The sequence below is a fragment of the Primulina eburnea genome, chromosome 1 (assembly GCF_022965805.1).
Source record: "Primulina eburnea isolate SZY01 chromosome 1, ASM2296580v1, whole genome shotgun sequence".
NCBI lineage: Eukaryota > Viridiplantae > Streptophyta > Magnoliopsida > Lamiales > Gesneriaceae > Primulina > Primulina eburnea.
In genome coordinates this window covers 29952301-29972183 of record NC_133101.1, presented here as the reverse complement: position 1 = coordinate 29972183, position 19883 = coordinate 29952301, and positions in this window count along the sequence as shown.

Below are 19883 nucleotides of genomic sequence, written 5' to 3'. Positions count from 1 at the left end.
ATGCATTCGTTATGAGTATCTGTGATTGAGTTGCATGGAGATATGCATTATATGTTGGATCTGATTATACTGTAGGATTGATTCCCTTACTTGTAAGGAAACTATTATTATCAGAGATTTCTGAACATGTTGTATACTACAGTAAGATGAGAATGAAATAGAGATAGATTATGATGTACTTGTGTTTTCTAATGCATTATTGACAATTATATGCTAAACAAGTACAGAAAGATAGAAATATTGTAGAACTTGTGCCAGAAATGGTAAGATTCAGATCAGAGTTGACTGATTAGTGGAGATACCACAGTAAGGATTCTAGATTTAGATTCCTTTGATATCTGTATTATATATGACTCGATTAGTACAGAAAGGAGCAGATTGCATCCTTATGTATTCAGTAGATTCACTGAAATCGAGCCTAGCATTGGCAGATTCGCCAGTGATATACGTGTTGGCCGATATCTGCCTAGATAAGATTTCGGATTTGTAGATAGATTTCAGAATTGAGTTACAATCCGGTATTGTTTGTCTGTTAGATTCAGTACAGAATGATATTGAATATTTAAAGATTTTGTTAAATATTCAAAGAACGGTGATTATTGTATACAACAATTATTCAGATAAGAATTCCGCTTGAAACAGATTGTATTCAGAATAGATGATATCTGATGTTAGTATACTGATTGATTTTGAGACAGTTGATATTGTGACCAGTGACTGATCAGATACCGATATCAGAAAGATCAGAACGTCAGAAATGTCAGAAATTGATATTATATGAGTTGACAGATTATCTGATATGATTGTGTTTTGAACTGCTTGAGAATGATTGCTTCTAGATCAGTATTTTATACAGATTGTATTGTTTGGGGAGCATATTATACTTGCAGATGATATATATATAGCAGTGGATCAGAATGGCATGAAGATCTGATTGATTTGTCAGAATCGATAGTATTGTTAGAATTTACAATCCTATATATTTACTAGATTAGTATAGATTATTGTTATTCTGAATCAGTATTGATACAGATTTTATGAACCGTGAGAGTATATACAGTCCAGCGTATATCAGAAATGAATTCAAGAATTGCAGCAGTTCAGAAACGTGATCAGAGTGGTCAGAACAGTATTTCGATAATCAGAGCAGAGTATCGGTCAGAGAAACAGATATGTGATTTTATGTTTTGTATTAGACTAATTGTGTTATGATATCAGAATATTTCAGAATTGTATAACAGAATGATATTTATAATCAGGGCCGAATACCAGGTAGGTAGTATTTTTCTTTAAATTTTATTATTAACTGATTTGTTTATACCGAATAGTTTGAATCTGAAATTACAGATAGTGTCAGAAATGCATTGTAGTGGATTCAGTGTTCATTTTGCTGACTGAGAATGTAGGAGATTCGAACAGATAGGTATGATATAGACAGATTAGATCAGTCATGACAGAATTTGTACAAAAAAAAATGTTAGCAGAAATTGTACTGATATGTCTGAATCGCTAACAGAAAAGACAGAAAGATAGAAATCAGAAGATTTATTACGGATTTTGTATAGTTCTGATTCGATAGGGGGAGTATATTTCGATGAATTTCGTAATAAGATTATCCCAATACTTTCCAAATTTTTATATTTGATGATAATGATTGACAGATTGTTCAATCTATATCTATTAGTTTGTACAAGATGATGTACAAACAGAACCAAATGACACAGATTGATGTCAGAACATAGTCAGAGTGACTAGAATGTAGAAGTAGACTATATCAGATTGTGATTTTGATTAAGTTTGCAATTTATGGCAGATCCTACCATAAGTTATTTGCAGGTTATTCACAGATTGACAGACAGTCAGAGTGTATTATCCAGATATTGGAAGATATCCCGAGAACTGTAATGCTGGATGTTAGCACTAGATGATATCTCATATTGTCATTATATGAAACTATTACATAATTATAGCTATCGGATTATCAGATGGGTAATGAGATAGTTACAGACAAGATATTATACAGTGAATACTGCAGATTTTAATTCTTTTGAAGAAATTCGAAGGAAGATAAAGATAGTTCAAAAAGAACAGATGTCATAAACCAACATCGGATGATGATGATTGGTATTGAGGTCGAGGATTGAATATGTCCTAGATCGAGAGCAACAGATTTAACGATGGTTGGCTGTATTAGATCATTATAGACTATGGAGTGGTTTATACGGATGTTGTATAACCCACATGGCAAGATTGATTTTGTCAGAATTAAATTGAGAAGTATTATGATAATATACTTCATGAAGTCTTATTCCAGATTTGAAATCAGAGATTGATACAAGAAAGATTTTCAGAATGGATTCAGTAAGATGAGAGTTTGATTTAAAACTCTGTATACATTTTTTTCTGATATATCTGAATTGATTACTTGCGAGTTCGAGGACGAACTCAGATCTAAGAGGGGGAGAAATGTAATGCCCGAGATTTAAGTATTGTAATCAGACGTTGATTAATTGACATAATTGATGAAACGTCCTCATCTCTTATTGCTTTAAAAGTACTAGAATTTTTGTTTTTTTTTTTACAATCTCTCACATTTTCGGTCATTGCATGCACATGCAAAAAAAATAATCTTGCACCATTTTAAAGTAAATCATCCAACTAGTATTTGAAAATTGAAAGAGAAAAGTCAAACCAGAAATCGTCAAACGTTTTACCAAACTTAAAAAGCAATAATTTGAAAAGTAAAGCCCATACTAAACCTCTCAAAAATCTCTCAAAAAGCTTAAGTAAATAATCTTAAAAATCTTTAACATAATTCATAAGTCATAATCGTAAATGCGGAAAAGTAGAAGCGCTGGTCCTCGGGTTGTGTGCACCTTCAGTCCAGTAGTATCACCCGTCAAGTCCTCCCTCAGAACCACCTACATCCATCACACCTAGTGAGTCTAAAGACTCAACACACCATAATCTTTATAACGAGTAATACGTAATACAGTCAACATATAACGGTGAAAAATATTTGTACTTAAAATATCATTTCATGAAGATGCCTAAACATAAACATTTTCGTAAACATTTTCATGATGCATAAAACTTTAAACATAAACATTTTCATGACATGCATAAATAAACCTTAATATTTTTCCTTTTCCTCAACATGACATAACATTTTAACATGATCATAAACATTTTCCTTTTCCTTTTCCTTTTCCTTTTTTGAATTCAGATCGTTAATTGTGACTTTCCTCAACATGACATGACGTGACGATGGATCCATCTACATAAAACCACAGTACTGGGCGGCGGGGACATCAGCGACACTCTCACCGGTCAACTGAGCCTTGGCCTAACATGATCGAATAGAAATACGATCGTCGGGGCTCCCTCTGGGGCCTTTTCCCATAAATGGGCTCCCTCTGGGGCCTTCTCCCCTCACGATATCCCATTCTTCCGTTACCACAAAACCGTTACCACATATCCGTTACCACATATTCGCAATGATGGAAACACGATCGTCGGGCTCCCACTGGGACCATAACCCTCACGACGTCGCCACCATTAACGAATTAGTCACAATCACTTCACATCCTTCAACATTTTTCATTCACATCACTTTAGAAAAATCATGAATACATTTACATTTTCCATTTTTGAACCAAGCATGCAACATGTATTTTAAATGTCTTCTTAAATAATAAAAATCAAATAGACATTTAAAAATCATAATTGAATCATGAGAAATTCATAAACATTTAAAAATATCATTTTTAACATGAAAACAGCATTTCGGGCACTGCCATGACCTTTACTAATTTCTAGGTGTAAAAAGACCGTTTTACCCCTGGACTTGACATTTTTCGTTTTCGACTTTTTTCTTGGTTTCATGACTCTAAAATGTCCCAAATAATTAATTAAGCTTATATGAATTTTTTCGTAATTTTATTTGGCATAAAACTTAGACTCTTTCAATTATCTTTTCTTAATTGTTTTAACGGTGTTTTAATCCCGAAAAATACCAAACTTTAATATAAAATTCCTAAATTTTAAATTTATTCTTTTTATATTATTTTAGCCCTTATGGATAACGACTCGACCCCCGTGAGCCGTTTTCCAAATTTTCTTTATTAGAACTCAATTTGACACCTAAACTTCGACCCCGAGCCATCTCTTAAATTTATCGAGTTACCCCGAACCATATCGAGTCGAAAGATGCCTAACATGCTAAAGTTGCCTACTGGACACTACGTTGGACAAGACAACACCTACAAACCCAAAACGAACCCTCCCTTGAGTCACACACAAGCTGGCCGAGAGCTGCTGCTTGGCATGAACTAAAGTTTTGCTTCTAGGACTCTTCCCCATGCACCCAACCGCTGAACCCACCTGTTGTACACTATCTAAGGACCATAAGGACTTGCCCTATCCCAGCCCACGAGCCCTGGGCCGAGTCTTTACCTACAGCCGATGGCACAAAGTCTTGCACCAGCAACGTGCAGCTTCTCGGGTGGGAGTCCTTGCGTGCAAGGACTCCTCCCTGCCCCTTCCAGACAGAGTCCTAGCATGGCTAGGACTCCCCTCTTGACTCATGATGGACCCTTGCCGTGCCCTAGCCCAAGCCAGGACCCAACCAACCACTAAACAAAGAAACCCGATCCCCCAATCTCTATGACAGCCGAGTGCACTTTTTTTTTTTTCTGTATTCTTTGCTTCTTAGTTTCGTGCAGACTTGAGTGAGTGTGTGTTGGCTTAATTCTAATCGAAACCTTGTTTAAACATACAAAAGCATCATGGCAGCCCCTAAACATGCAAAGAACAATTTATTTGGATCACAAAACATCATACCTCATGCATGAATACCATGTTACGAGAATTCCAGAAAGTATTTCGTGTTTCCTTAAGCGCGCAACAATTCAATCGATATTATGATATGATGGATGAGAAAAAGGAGATTAGGGTGTGCCTTTGCGTTATATACGCTCGAGTATCCTTTGACGACGAAGAAAAGAACGACACGAGGCTTGGCTTGATGCTATCTTTCGAATCCTTTCCCAAGAGCAGCCTATGGTTTTCTTGTACATTTTACACTATAAATACAATTACCCCTTAATCTAAACATTAGGCCTATTAAGCCAACTAATTAGAGCCCAATTAATTAGATTAAGATTTAATTTAAAAGATTAGTAAAGTTTTCTTTAAATAAAAAGTATGATTTTAATGGCCGGGTTGCTCGAAAGCTCGCATTTTATTTGAAAAGCCAATACCGATAAGAATTACGTTCCGGCGTATAAAATCACCTCATAACCCGATACTTTCAGAATTTACTTAAAAACATCGACCGCATTTTAAATAATTAAATTTATTTAATAAAAATCCTTTACATTTTTAGCCCTCGGTCCCCGTTCCTCGATCGTCACTTGAATATTCCTAAAAATACAGTTTTATGCATGACGACAATTAAATCTCATTTAGCAAATAAACATGCATGTCACATAATTAATTAGAAATTAAAATAAATTAATTACTCATTTTCCATAGTTTCTTAGATTCGCATGCAGTTGGATTACGTCGTCTAATTTTGGACCTTACAATTCCTCCCCCCCTTCAATAAAATTTCGTCCTCGAAATTAGAACTTACCGAATAGTTCAGGATAGCGATTCTTCAAGTCTCTCTCGGTTTCCCAAGTAGCTTCCTCTTCCGAGTGATTCAGCCACTTGACCTTGACCATAGGAATGACTTTATTACGCAATCGTCTTTCTTGCCTCGCCAGAATCTGGACAGGTCTTTCCTCATAAGTCATGTTTGGAGTTAGTTGAAGAGGTTCATAATTAAGCACATGTGACGGATTCGACATGTACTTCCGCAACATTGAAATGTGGAACACATTGTGAACTCCAGAAAGTGCGGGTGGCAATGCCACTCTATAAGCTAGTGACCCAACCCTCTCCAAAATCTTGAACGGACCAATAAATCTCGGACTAAGCTTGCCTTTCTTGCCAAAGCGCATAACACACTTCATAGGTGCTATTTTCACAAATACGTGGTCGCCCACTGCAAACTCTAAGTCCCTACGCCTCTTGTCCGCATAACTCTTTTGTCGGCTTTGTGCAGTCTTCATTCTATCACGAATTTTGACTACTAGCTCAGCCGTCTCTTCAATCACATCTGGACCAATATCTCTTCTTTCCCCAACCTCATCCCAATGAATAGGAGATCTACATTTTCTTCCATAGAGTGCCTCAAAAGGAGCCATCGCAATTGATGATTGGAAACTGTTATTGTAGGTGAACTCCACTAGGGGTAACTTTGTTTCCCAACTAGCCTTGGAAATCAATAACGCATGCTCGCAGTAGATCTTCCAAAATCTGTATAACTCTCTCTGACTGGCCATCGGTCTAAGGATGGAATGCTGTACTGAATAGTAACTTGGTCCCCATCGCTGCATGTAGACTCTTCCAAAAAGATGACGTGAATCTCGGATCTCTGTCAGAAACAATGGATACCGGAATCCCATGCAGCCGAACTATCTCTCGAACATACAAGTCGGCATACTGAACCATGGTGAATGTCGTCTTAATAGGTAGAAAATGCGCTGATTTCGTAAGACGATCAACTATCACCCAAATGGCATTAAATCCCTTAACAGTCTTAGGCAATCCTACAACAAAGTCCATGGTGATATTTTCCCATTTCCACTCGGGAATAGGGAGTGGCTTCAATTTTCCCGCTGGTCTCTGATGCTCTGCCTTGACTTGCTGACAATTCAAGCACTCGGATACATACCTCAAGATGTCTCTCTTCATGCCTGGCCACCAATACAACAACTGCAAATCCCTATACATCTTTGTACTGCCCGGATGAATGGAATATGGTGTGTCATGGGCTTCCTTCATAATGAGATGTCTCAAAGAATCGTCACTAGGAACCCATAGACGGTCTCGATAACGGACTAAACCATCCACCACTGAATATAAATTCCGACCCTTGGCTTCATCTCTAACTCTCCACTTTTGCAACTGCTCATCAGTGGACTGCCCATCACGGATTTTATCTCTCAATGTCGACTGGACTGATAATGTGGCAAGATTAGGGGCCTCGCCCCTAGCATACACTGTAAGCTCAAACCGCTGTATCTCGGACTGCAACGATCTTTGGAGCGATAATTGAGTGATAACTGCTGCTTTTACTACTCAATGCGTCTGCCACTACATTAGCTTTCCCCGGATGGTAGCTAATGTCACAATCATAGTCCTTTACCAATTCGAGCCATCTACGCTGTCTCATATTCAACTCCCTTTGGGTGAAGAAGTATTTCAAACTTTTATGATCGGTGAATATCTTGCACTTCTCCCCATAAAGGTAGTGTTTCCAAATTTTCAGTGCAAAGAATACTGCTGCAAGCTCAAGATCATGAGTAGGGTAGTTATTTTCATGAATTTTCAATTGTCCTTGACGCATAGGCGATAACTCGGTCATTTTGCATAAGAACTGCGCCCAAACCAATCTTAGAAGCGTCGGTATAAAGAGCATAATCCCCTTGCCCTGATGGCATAGATAGCACTGGCGCTGATATCAAGGCTTGCTTCAATTTGTCAAAACTGTCTTGGCACTCGGGTCCCCAAATAAATTTTGCATTTTTCTTTGTCAAGGCGGTCATGGGCACCGCTATAGATGAGAACCCCTGAATAAACTTGCGATAGTAGCCAGCTAGTCCCAAGAAACTGCGAATCTCGGTGACGCTCTTCGGTACTGGCCACTCCCTCACTGCTTCCACTTTACTTGGATCTACCTCCACTCCACTACTAGAGATGATGTGGCCTAAAAACGCCACTCTATCAAGCCAAAACTCGCACTTACTGAATTTTGCGTAAAGCTTTCTATCTTGCAGTACTTGCAGTGCGGTTTTCAAATGACGGCTATGCTCCTCTCTGCTCTTGGAATAGATCAAAATGTCATCAATGAAGACAATAATAAACTGATCCAGAAACGGATGAAAGACGCGATTCATGAGATCCATGAAGATCGCTGGCGGATTGGTCAACCCGAAGGGCATGACCATAAACTCATAGTGCCCATATCTTGTGCGGAATGCCGTCTTGTGGACATCAGACTCCTTAACTTTTAACTGATGGTATCCTGATCGCAGATCAATTTTAGAAAATATCGAAGCTCCTTGCAATTGGTTGGATACTTATTTTTGATAGTGACCCTGTTGAGCTCCCTATAATCAATGCAAAGACGCATGCTACCATCTTTCTTTTTCACAAATAGAACTGGAGCGCCCCAAGGAGAGTAACTAGGGCGAATGAAACCCTTGTATAGCAGTTCTTGAATTTGATCTTTCAATTCCTTCATTTCAGCGGGTGCTAGACGATATGGTGCTTTAGATATAGGAACAGTGCCCGGCATGAGATCAATAGCGAACTCCACCTCACGATCGGGCGGAATGCCAGAAACGTCTTCGGGAAAGACGCTAGGAAAATCTCTCACAATATCAACATCCTCTAACTTCTGGTTGGTGGAATCATGTGTAGTGGTGACACATGCTAGATATGCCTGGCATCCATGCTTAATAAGCTTCCTCGCACAAAGACAAGAGATAATGTGCGGCATTTGCTTGTTTCTCGCCGCCTCGAAAACAAAAGATTTGCCACTAGGTGGCCTGATAGATACAGATCGCTGACGGAAATCAATCGAAGCTCCATTCGCTGATAGCCAATCCATCCCAAGTATAATATCGAATTCGGGCATAGGGAGCACAATAAGATCGGCCCGGACAACATCTTTAAATAAACGAAGCTCCAGATTTTTGACAATCTTAGAAGTGAGCATTAGATCACCGGAAGGAATAGTAACTTTGAAACCCACTCCCATATCTTGAGGAGTAATATTCAATCTTTTGGTGAAGGTTTTTGATATGAAAGAATGCGTAGCTCCTGAATCTAGCAAAGCATAGGTAGCTACACCTAGAATATTGATCCTCCCTGCGGTGAAAAATGTCTTTTAAATCTTTTCGTGTTGAATCTTAAGGATTTACTATCATTAATTCTCAAAGTTTCATGAAGATTTCGCGTTGAACTTAAACATTTCTAGGAAAAATTGCACCTTAGTCCCTTAACTTTTGAAATCTGCAATACTGACCCATAAATTTCGAATATTTGCATTTTGATCCCTTAGATTTTCGAAAATTGCAATTTGGCCCCCCTTAAAATTCGAAATTCCCCCATTTATGATTTTCTTTAATTTTGGCCCTAGAACTTTTTATTTGGAATCATAGCATCCTTCACATAAAATAAGGCACAAAATTCAAATCATTTTTCTAAGGTTTCTAAGATCATCACTTAAATCCAACTAGGTAGAACATGCAACCTAATTTATTCTAGGTTGGAACTTGATCCCAAAGCAATTCTAATAACCAATTCAACATTTCATGCATAAATAAGCAATATAAATATGTTAAATGACTAGGTTACCCGTGATGAGTGTAGTGTCTGCCTCTCCTTCAGCTTCCTCGGCGTTCATCACATAAGCTCGGGCCGTGGTAGCTGCTTTCCTCTTTGGGCAATCAATGGCTTTGTGACCATCCTCCTTGCAGTAGAAACATTTATATGATCCCCATTCGTATTTTCCAAGATGAGTACGGTTGCACTGTTTGCAAGGTTGCCTCTCAGCAGGCTTTGGTGCTCCCGGATTTTGTGGCTTTGGTGGCACTGGCTTCTTGCCTTGACCTTGGGGCTTTTGAGGCCCTTGGGGTCTAGGAGGTCCCGTGTGTGGTTTCTTATTCGGCTTATTGTTATTCTGATAGTGCTGCCTCTTGCGCTGAATCTCAAACTCAATATCCTTCAAGGACTGCTCAGCCTGATATGCATAAGTAACTGCCATAGAATAATTATCCGGACGCATCATCATAACTTTATCCCGAATGGTAGGTCGAAGGCCATCCATAAAGTGTCTCATCTTTTCTTCAGGATCCTGGCAATAAGGGGCACAAAATGGCAACCCCTATCAAATTTCTTCACATATTCAGCAACAGTGACATCTCCCTGGCGGAGGGCCATAAATTCCCTCTTTATTCGGCTCCTAGCATCCAGAGTGAAATATTTCTCATAAAACTTCGTCTTGAACTGTGCCCAAGTGAGTGTGGCGAGGTCCACGCCATGCTCGGCTCCTTCCCACCATAAAGAAGCGTCATCTCTAAACAGATAGGTGGTACATCTCACTCGGTCCGCATCTCCCATATCAAGATAGCGAAAATGTACCTCAAGTGAACGAATCCAACCCTCCGCAGCAAAAAGATCGGTAGTGCCAGAAAATTCCTTCGGCCCTAGCCTCCGAAACTGATCATAAATGTCATGCTGTGGCCTAATTGTCTGCTGCTGCTGCATCTGCTGTAACTGCAGCTGTAACTGCTGCTGCTGCAACTGCTGCTGCTGTATCTGCTGCTCGAAAAGACGAGCCATGCCCTCTAGTGCACGGGCAGCAGCATCCGGTGGTGGTGGTGGTGGTGGAGGTCCATTCCCTCGGCTATTCCCTCGGCAATTGACACTGTTCTCTTCCTGATTCTCAATAAGGGGTGCACGTCTAGGAGGCATTTTATCTGAACGTTTTCCAAATTCTAACGTAATCAACATGCATTTAAATCTAAGGTCTCTAATCATGTGTCATATCCTAATTCATTTTATCAATTTAAGCATGCAAAGCATAAATTCTCTAATAGCTAATAAACATGCATCATAAACATAATATCCATAACGTCATGTAGGTTAATTCATGTAGAATCATATAAAGCAAGTAAAACTTATAACTTGAGGCTTGACGACTGATCTTCCCGGCGCTGATGGTGGCACAACCCTTTACAGGAACCACTGCTCTGATACCAACTGAAACGTCCTCATCTCTTATTGCTTTAAAAGTACTAGAATTTTTTTATTTTTTTTTTTTACAATCTCTCACATTTTCAGTCATTGCATGCACATGCAAATAAAATAATCTTGCACCATTTTAAAGTAAATCATCCAACTAGTATATGAAAATTGAAAGAGAAAAGTCAAACCAGAAATCGTCAAACGTTTTACCAAACTTAAAAAACAATAATTTGAAAAGTAAAGCCCATACTAAACCTCTCAAAAATCTCTCAAAAATCTTAAGTAAATAATCTTAAAAATCTTTAACATAATTCATAAGTCATAATCGTAAATGCGGAAAAGTAGAAGCGCTGGTCCTCGGGTTGTGTGCACCTTCAGTCCAGTAGTATCACCCGTCAAGTCCTCCCTCAGAACCACCTACATCCATCACACCTAGTGAGTCTAAAGACTCAACACACCATAATCTTTATAACGAGTAATACGTAATACAGTCAACATATAACGGTGAAAAATATTTGTACTTAAAATATCGTTTTCATGAAGATGCCTAAACATAAACATTTTCTTAAACATTTTCATGATGCATAAAACTTTAAACATAAACATTTTCATGACATGCATAAATAAACCTTAATCTTTTTCCTTTTTACTCAACATGACATAACATTTTAACATGATCATAAACATTTTCCTTTTCCATTTCCTTCGTTGAATTCAGATCGTTAATTGTGACTTTCCTCAACATGACATGACATGACGATGGATCCATCTACATAAAACTACAGTACTGGGCGGCGGGGACATCAGCGACACTCTCACCAGTCAACTGAGCCTTGGCCTAACATGATCGAATAGAAATATGATCGTCGGGGCTCCCTCTGGGGCCTTTTCCCATAAATGGGCTCCCTCTGGGGCCTTCTCCCCTCACGATATTCCCATTCTTCCGTTACCACAAAACCGTTACCACATATTCGCAATGATGGAAACACGATCGTCGGGCTCCCACTGGGACCATAACCCTCACGACGTCGCCACCATTAACGAATTAGTCACAATCACTTCACATCCTTCAACATTTTTCATTCACATCACTTTAGAAAAATCATGAATACATTTACATTTTCCATTTTTGAAACCAAGTATGCAACATGTATTTTAAATGTCTTCTTAAATAATAAAAATCAAATAGACATTTAAAAATCATAATTGAATCATGAGAAATTCATAAACATTTAAAAATATCATTTTTAACATGAAAACAGCATTTCGGGCACTGCCATGACCTTTACTAATTTCTAGGTGTAAAAAGACCGTTTTACCCCTGGACTCCACATTTTTCGTTTTCTACTTTTTTCTTGGTTTCATGACTCTAAAATGTCTCAAATAATTAATTAAGCTTATATGAATTTTTTCGTAATTTTATTTGGCATAAAACTTAGACTCTTTCAATTATCTTTTCTTAATTGTTTTAACGGTGTTTTAATCCCGAAAAATACCAAACTTTAATATAAAATTCCTAAATTCTAAATTTAGTCTTTTTATATTATTTTAGCCCTTATGGATCATGACTCGACCCCCGTGAGCCGTTTTCCAAATTTTCTTTATTAGAACTCAATTTGACACCTAAACTTCGACCCCGAGCCATCTCTTAAATTTATCGAGTTACCCCGAACCATATCGAGTCGAAAGATGCCTAACATGCTAAAGTTGCCTACTGGACACTACGTTGGACAAGACAACACCTACAAACCCAAAACGAACCCTCCCTTGAGTCACACACAAGCTGGCCGAGAGCTGCTGCTTGGCATGAACTAAAGTTTTGCTTCTAGGACTCTTCCCCATGAACCCAACCGCTGAACCCATCTGTTGCACACTCTCTAAGGACCATAAGGACTTGCCCTATCCCAGCCCACGAGCCCTGGGCCGAGTCTTTACCTACAGCCGATGGCACAAAGTCTTGCACCAGCAACGTGCAGCTTCTCGGGTGGGAGTCCTTGCGTGCAAGGACTCCTCCCTGCCCCTTCCAGACCGAGTCCTAGCATGGCTAGGACTCCCCTCTTGACTCATGATGGACCCTTGCCGTGCCCTAGCCCAAGCCAGGACCCAACCAACCACTAAACAAAGAAACCCGATCCCCCAATCCTCTATGACAGCCGAGTGCACTTTTTTTTTTTCTGTATTCTTTGCTTCTTAGTTTCATGCAGACTTGAGTGAGTGTGTGTTGGCTTAGTCTAATCGAAACCTTGTTTAAACATACAAAAGCATCATGGCAGCCCCTAAACATGCAAAGAACAATTTATTTGGATCACAAAACATCATACCTCATGCATGAATACCATGTTACGAGAATTCCAGAAAGTATTTCGTGTTTCCTTAAGCGCGCAACAATTCAATCGATATTATGATATGATGGATGAGAAAAAGGAGATTAGGGTGTGCCTTTGCGTTATATACGCTCGAGTATCCTTTGACGACGAAGAACGGAACGACACAAGGCTTGGCTTGATGCTATCTTTCGAATCCTTTCCCAAGAGCAGCCTATGGTTTTCTTGTACATTTTACACTATAAATACAATTACCCCTTAATCTAAACATTAGGCCTATTAAGCCAACTAATTAGAGCCCAATTAATTAGATTAAGATTTAATTTAAAAGATTAGTAAAGTTTTCTTTAAATAAAAAGTATGATTTTAATGGCCGGGTTGCTCGAAAGCTCGCATTTTATTTGAAAAGACAATACCGATAAGAATTACGTTCCGGCGTATAAAATCACCTCATAACCCGATACTTTCAGAATTTACTTAAAAACATCGACCGCATTTTAAATAATTAAATTTATTTAATAAAAATCCTTTACATTTTTAGCCCTCGGTCCCCGTTCCTCGATCGTCACTTGAATATTCCTAAAAATACAGTTTTATGCATGACGACAACTAAATCTCATTTAGCAAATAAACATGCATGTCACATAATTAATTAGCAATTAAAATAAATTAATTACTCATTTTCCATAGTTTCTTAGATTCGCATGCAGTTGGATTACGTCGTCTAATTTTGGACCTTACAATTGAGGTATAAGAACTCAAATGACGAGGCCGGGCGTCGTTGAATAGTTAGCCAAGAATTTGGACAGAACCTTCGGCGCTCGAGCGGTAGAAAAGGACCGCCCGAGCGCCAATGCACCATAAGCTTACCCTTGGACAGAATAGCTTGCGCCCGAGCGGTAGTTTTTGACCGCTCGAGCGCCAGGGGATGAGAACGTGAGGGCTTGGGCAGAAAGTCTGGCGCCCGAGCGGTAGTTTTGACCGCTCGCGCGCCAGTGGTTAGCAAGATAAGCACCCGGACAGTATGTTCGGCGCCCGAGCGGTACATTTCAACCGCTCGAGCGCCACCCGGAAAGCATGAAATGTAGCCACGTTTTGATTTCATGCACGGGTAGTGTATATATATATATATACACGATTCTTACTTCAGAATTCAAGAAGCAACGAAGGAAGGAAGCACGAGAATTCTCCAGAAAATCCTTACGCCTTTTGTGAGAAATCCGTCCGTCTGATTTTGAATCCGACTTCAGCACCGAGTTCCTATCAACTCAGGCTACAACTGGACGTAAGTTTTGTTACGTTTAGACAAGATTTGAATTTATGATATTGTCAGAATTGAATATGATTCAGATATGGTGTTTCTGCTACCGTAGACACTGTATAATGGAAGTCAGATTGAAGAACAGACTGTTTCTGTAATTGTTATGATTTTTGAAAGATATTGACTGAGATTCTATATCAGAATTGTGTTAGTATTCAGATTATGAATTGTATTGACACAGATTATGAATTCCAGTATTATATTTGTGATGTTCAGATTGACGGGGTTATTCAGATTGTATTGTTGTGCCGTCGAAACATCAGTAGATTGATATTGATCAGATTCAGATATGATTTCGATTAGATGGTGATATTATTGATATGACTCAGATTGTATCTTGTTCAGACACTGATCAGATTTTATACTGGATTGAGTATTGATCAGAACAGATTGTGTATTGAGTTATTTACTGATACGTTGTATTCGATATTGTCATTTCAGATTTGATATGGACAGAGTTGAATACAGGTCATCGTCTTCGTCAGACCGGGACGACAAAGGTATAAATTAATGTTGAGTTGGGATTGCACAACTCGGGTGAGGTTTGACTCGAGTTTCCCTAAATCACATACTTTATTTTATTGCATTGATATTTGCAGATTATCAGATTGATATTTTAATATATTGACTTAGAACAGAGTCAGAGTCCGAGTCTAGGGCAGACAGCCTAGCTAGGGCAGAACCGCCGAGTCTTTCTCAGAACCGATAAGACTCTAGACTTACGGTGTATCGAAGAGCTTCAGATGTAGATCGACGTCTATCTCAGACACATTCGATACACATACCAAAGTCTAAATTAGATTGGGATCCCTAGATTTGTGATAAGATAAGATTAGATCACGAGTCATTGATTCGTGTAGTCAGATTAGATACATGTTTTGATGTTTGTTTATGCTTTTATATATGTTTTATATGATTGCATTTAATACATTGTTTATACTGGGATATTTATATCTCACCGGAGTTATCCGGCTGTTGTCTTGTTTTGTATGTGTGCATGTGACACCCCGATCCTCTTTTAAAATAAAATACGCAGCGAAAATAAAATTTTCTCTTTAAAATATACGGAAGGAGTTTCAAAATACATTTCTTTAAATATCTTTACAAAATAAATACATGATCATTTAAATGACATAACAAAAACAAAACATCATTCCTATGATCATGCCAAAATCCTCCTTCCAACGGTGTATGCATATGACCCCCGATCTACAGTCAACGTCCCGAGGCACCACTCTGATCTGCATCACATGAAAATAACTGGAATGAGAATAAATCTCAGCAAGTGGAACTCTTATATAACAATGAACAATAACTCTGTAAAACATCTCTTTGAAATCATAAATACCATCAACTCTGAACTGTAAACTCTGAATATCAATAACATAGCAATAGCATAAAAATATGATGGTATTTCTCTTTTGCTCTGGGGATTGATATCAATAGTATCTCTGCTCTGGGGTGCTCGTATCCCAAATCGATATAAATACCGATAACTCTGAGGGATATAAGCCTATAGGCGATGATCATCTAATATTGCATGCAATCTCTGACTATGTATTTATCAATCCGAAAACATTTGAACTCTGAATAGCATTTAAGGCCGTCCTTTCACAATCTCATATTTTCTCTTGTATTCCCTTTTAACAATAGTGAGGTATACAATACCTCCAATAGATCATCAATGAAATCAATACATAACAATGGATCAATGGAAGGGAATATCACTTTAAAATCTTTAAAACACAATATATATAATATCATGTGAGCAAAAAGGATGAAATTCCACTTACAAACCACAACAAACACCTCAACTTAGCTCTTGATCACCACCTACAACAAATAATCCACAAATAACACCAATATCAACTAAATATCCAAGATTACAAGCTAAATAATCCATAAATCCACATAAACAACCAACCTAAATAACTCTTAATTTACAACCTTAACAGAATCGCACCAAAAGCTTACCCAAGCTTCCTAGCACCAAGGAGAACGTCGAACTCAAGTCGAAATTCCAAACAAACGCCTGAATCGAAGATAGGAAAGGAAAGAAATGACTGAAAACCCTTGAAATGGAGAGAAAAGTCGAGAATGGAGGAGAAAAGAAAGGGAAAGTATGGCCAACCACTCCAAAAAGTAGCTTAAAAACTCGCCCATACCTTCACCGCGGGTGCGCTCCTCTAAGCACCGCGGGTGCGCAATGGTTACGGCATTCTCAAAAATTCTGGAACACGAACAGCGCGGGTGCGGCGACGCAAGCAGCGCGGGTGCGGTCTCTACCGCAGAGGCGGTCTCTACATCACCGCGGGTGCGGTGTGCTCACGGCATTCCAACTCCAAAACAGCACAGTACACCGCGGGGGCACTCCAGTTAAGAGCGCGGGTGCACTCAGGTCACGGCAAAGCACTATTCCCATGCAACTAGAATCGATCCGAAACTCTGAAACGAACAACCAACATCTACTAACACCTCAAGACAATAAAACTAACAATACTATAGCCCAAAAATACAACTCTGAACATCTAATCAAATATCCCAAATAACAAACGAAACTTAAATCGTACCGTACACCGGGCTCGGCTATTACAATCTCCCCCCCTTAAGGGAATTTCGTCCGCGAAATTGACGTCACGGCACGAACAACTCAGGATACCTCTCTCTCATCTCATCCTCTGGTTCCCACGTAGCCTCCTCTAACAAATGGTTCCTCCAAAGAACTTTGACAATGCCGATCTCTTTGTTCCTCAGAACTCTAACTGTGCGATCCAAAATCTGAATCGGAATCTCTTGATATGTCAAATTCGGCGTCAAGTCCAATGGCTCATGGCGTAGAACATGGGAAGGATCTGCAACATACTTCCTGAGCATCGAAACGTGAAACACATTATGAACTCTGTCAAGATCTGGAGGTAGGGCTAATCTGTAGGCTCGATCGCCAACTCTGTCCAATATCTCGAATGGACCAATAAATCTAGGACTCAACTTGCCCTTCTTGCCAAATCGCATCACACCCTTGAGAGGTGCTATCTTCAGAAACACATGGTCGCCAACCTCGAACTGCAAAGGCCTACGACGAACATCTGCATAGCTCTTCTGTCTGGACTGGGCAGTCTTCATCCTTTTTCTGATAACAGCAACAACATCGGCAGTCTGCTGGACCAACTCTGGTCCCAACATCTTCCTCTCACCAACCTCGTCCCAATACAAGGGAGATCTGCATTTCCTGCCATAAAGTGCCTCATACGGTGCCATGCCAATCGTCGCCTGGTAGCTATTATTATAAGTGAACTCAACCAAAGGCAACAAAGAATCCCAGCTACCTGGAAAGTCAATAGTACACGCTCTGAGCATATCCTCAAGAATCTGAATGACTCTCTCTGACTGACCATCACTCTGAGGATGATAGGCTGTACTGAACGCTAATCGCGAACCCATAGCTCTGTGCAAACTCTTCCAAAACTCTGAAGTAAATCTAGGGTCACGATCAGACACGATCGACACAGGGACACCATGAAGTCTGACAATCTCTGCTATGTAGTCCTCGGCATACTGGTTCATCGAATACGTCATCTTGACTGGAAGAAAGTGCGCTGACTTAGTCAATCTATCAACGATAACCCAAATAGAATTGAAATCTCTCCGCACTCTGGGAAGACCAGTCACGAAATCCATCGTAATATGCTCCCACTTCCACTGAGGAATCGGCAACGACAACAATGTCCCAGCAGGTCTCTGGTGCTCAATCTTCACCTGCTGACAAGTAAGGCACTGAGAAATGAACACGGCAACATCCTTCTTCATACCTGGCCACCAGTAGAGTCGACGAAGATCCTGATACATCTTCGTACTGCCTGGATGAATCGAATACGGCGCGGTATGAGCCTCTGTCAGAATATCTCTACGAATATCATCGCCAACAGGAACACAAATACGACCTCTGAAAGTCACCAAACCATCACCATTCAAGGCGAACTCTGAATTACCTCTAATCTCTGCTCTATCTCTCAACTCTGACAACTGAACATCAGTCGACTGCTCTCTACGGATCCTGTCCGTCAATGAAGATCGAATAACTAACGCTGAAAGACGAGCAATGGTGCCTGGAATCACCAGATCAATCTCCTCTCTCTGCAAATCCATCAGCAACGGTCTCTGAATCAAAGAACTCAATGAAGCACTCGACTTGCGGCTTAAAGCATCAGCCACAACATTCGCCTTCCCTGGGTGATAACTGATAGTCACATCGTAATCTTTGACCAGCTCTAACCACCTCCTCTGCCGCATATTGAGCTCTCTCTGAGAAAACAGATATTTCAAACTCTTGTGGTCTGTGAAGATCTCACACTTTTCGCCATACAAGTAGTGTCTCCAAATCTTCAAGGCGAAAACCACAGCTGCCAACTCTAAATCATGCGTCGGATAATTCTTCTCATAATCCTTCAACTGGCGAGAAGCATAGGCAATGACCTTACCTCGCTGCATCAACACTGCACCGAGACCCTTCTTCGACGCATCGGTAAAGACAACAAAGTCCTCTGAACCACTGGGCAATGCGAGAATAGGAGCTGACGTCAATCTATCCTTCAACTCCTGAAATGCACTCTGGCAATCTATAGACCACTCGAACTTCACAGTCTTCCTTGTCAGATTGGACAATGGCAGGGCAATCTTGGAAAAGTTTGAAATGAAACGACGATAATAACCCGCCAAACCAAGGAAACTGCGTACCTCTGAAACAGTCGTAGGAATAGGCCACTTCTGAATCGCCTCTATCTTCATCGGATCAACAGCAATGCCATCCCTCGAAACGACATGGCCTAGAAAAGAAATCTGATCCAGCCAAAACTCACACTTCTTCAGCTTGGCAAACAACCTCCGCTCTCTCAACAACTGGAGCACAACTCTGAGATGCTCTGAATGAAGCTCTCTGGTCTTGGAATAGATCAAGATATCATCGATAAAGACAATGACGAAGCTATCCAAATACGGCTTGAACACACGGTTCATCAGGTCCATGAAAACAGAAGGGGCATTGGTCAAACCAAAAGACATCACGAGAAACTCATAGTGACCATACCTGGTCCTGAAAGCCGTCTTAGGGATATCAGACTCCCTAACCTTCAACTGATAGTAGCCAGACCGAAGATCAATCTTCGAGAAAACAGTGGCACCCTGGAGTTGGTCAAATAGATCGTCAATCCGTGGCAACGGATACTTATTCTTGATCGTCACTTTGTTGAGCTCTCTGTAATCGATACACAGACGCAAAGACCCGTCCTTCTTCTTAACAAATAGAACCGGAGCTCCCCAAGGCGAAGAACTCGGACGAATGAAACCCTTATCTAGAAGATCCTGCAACTGCGTCTTCA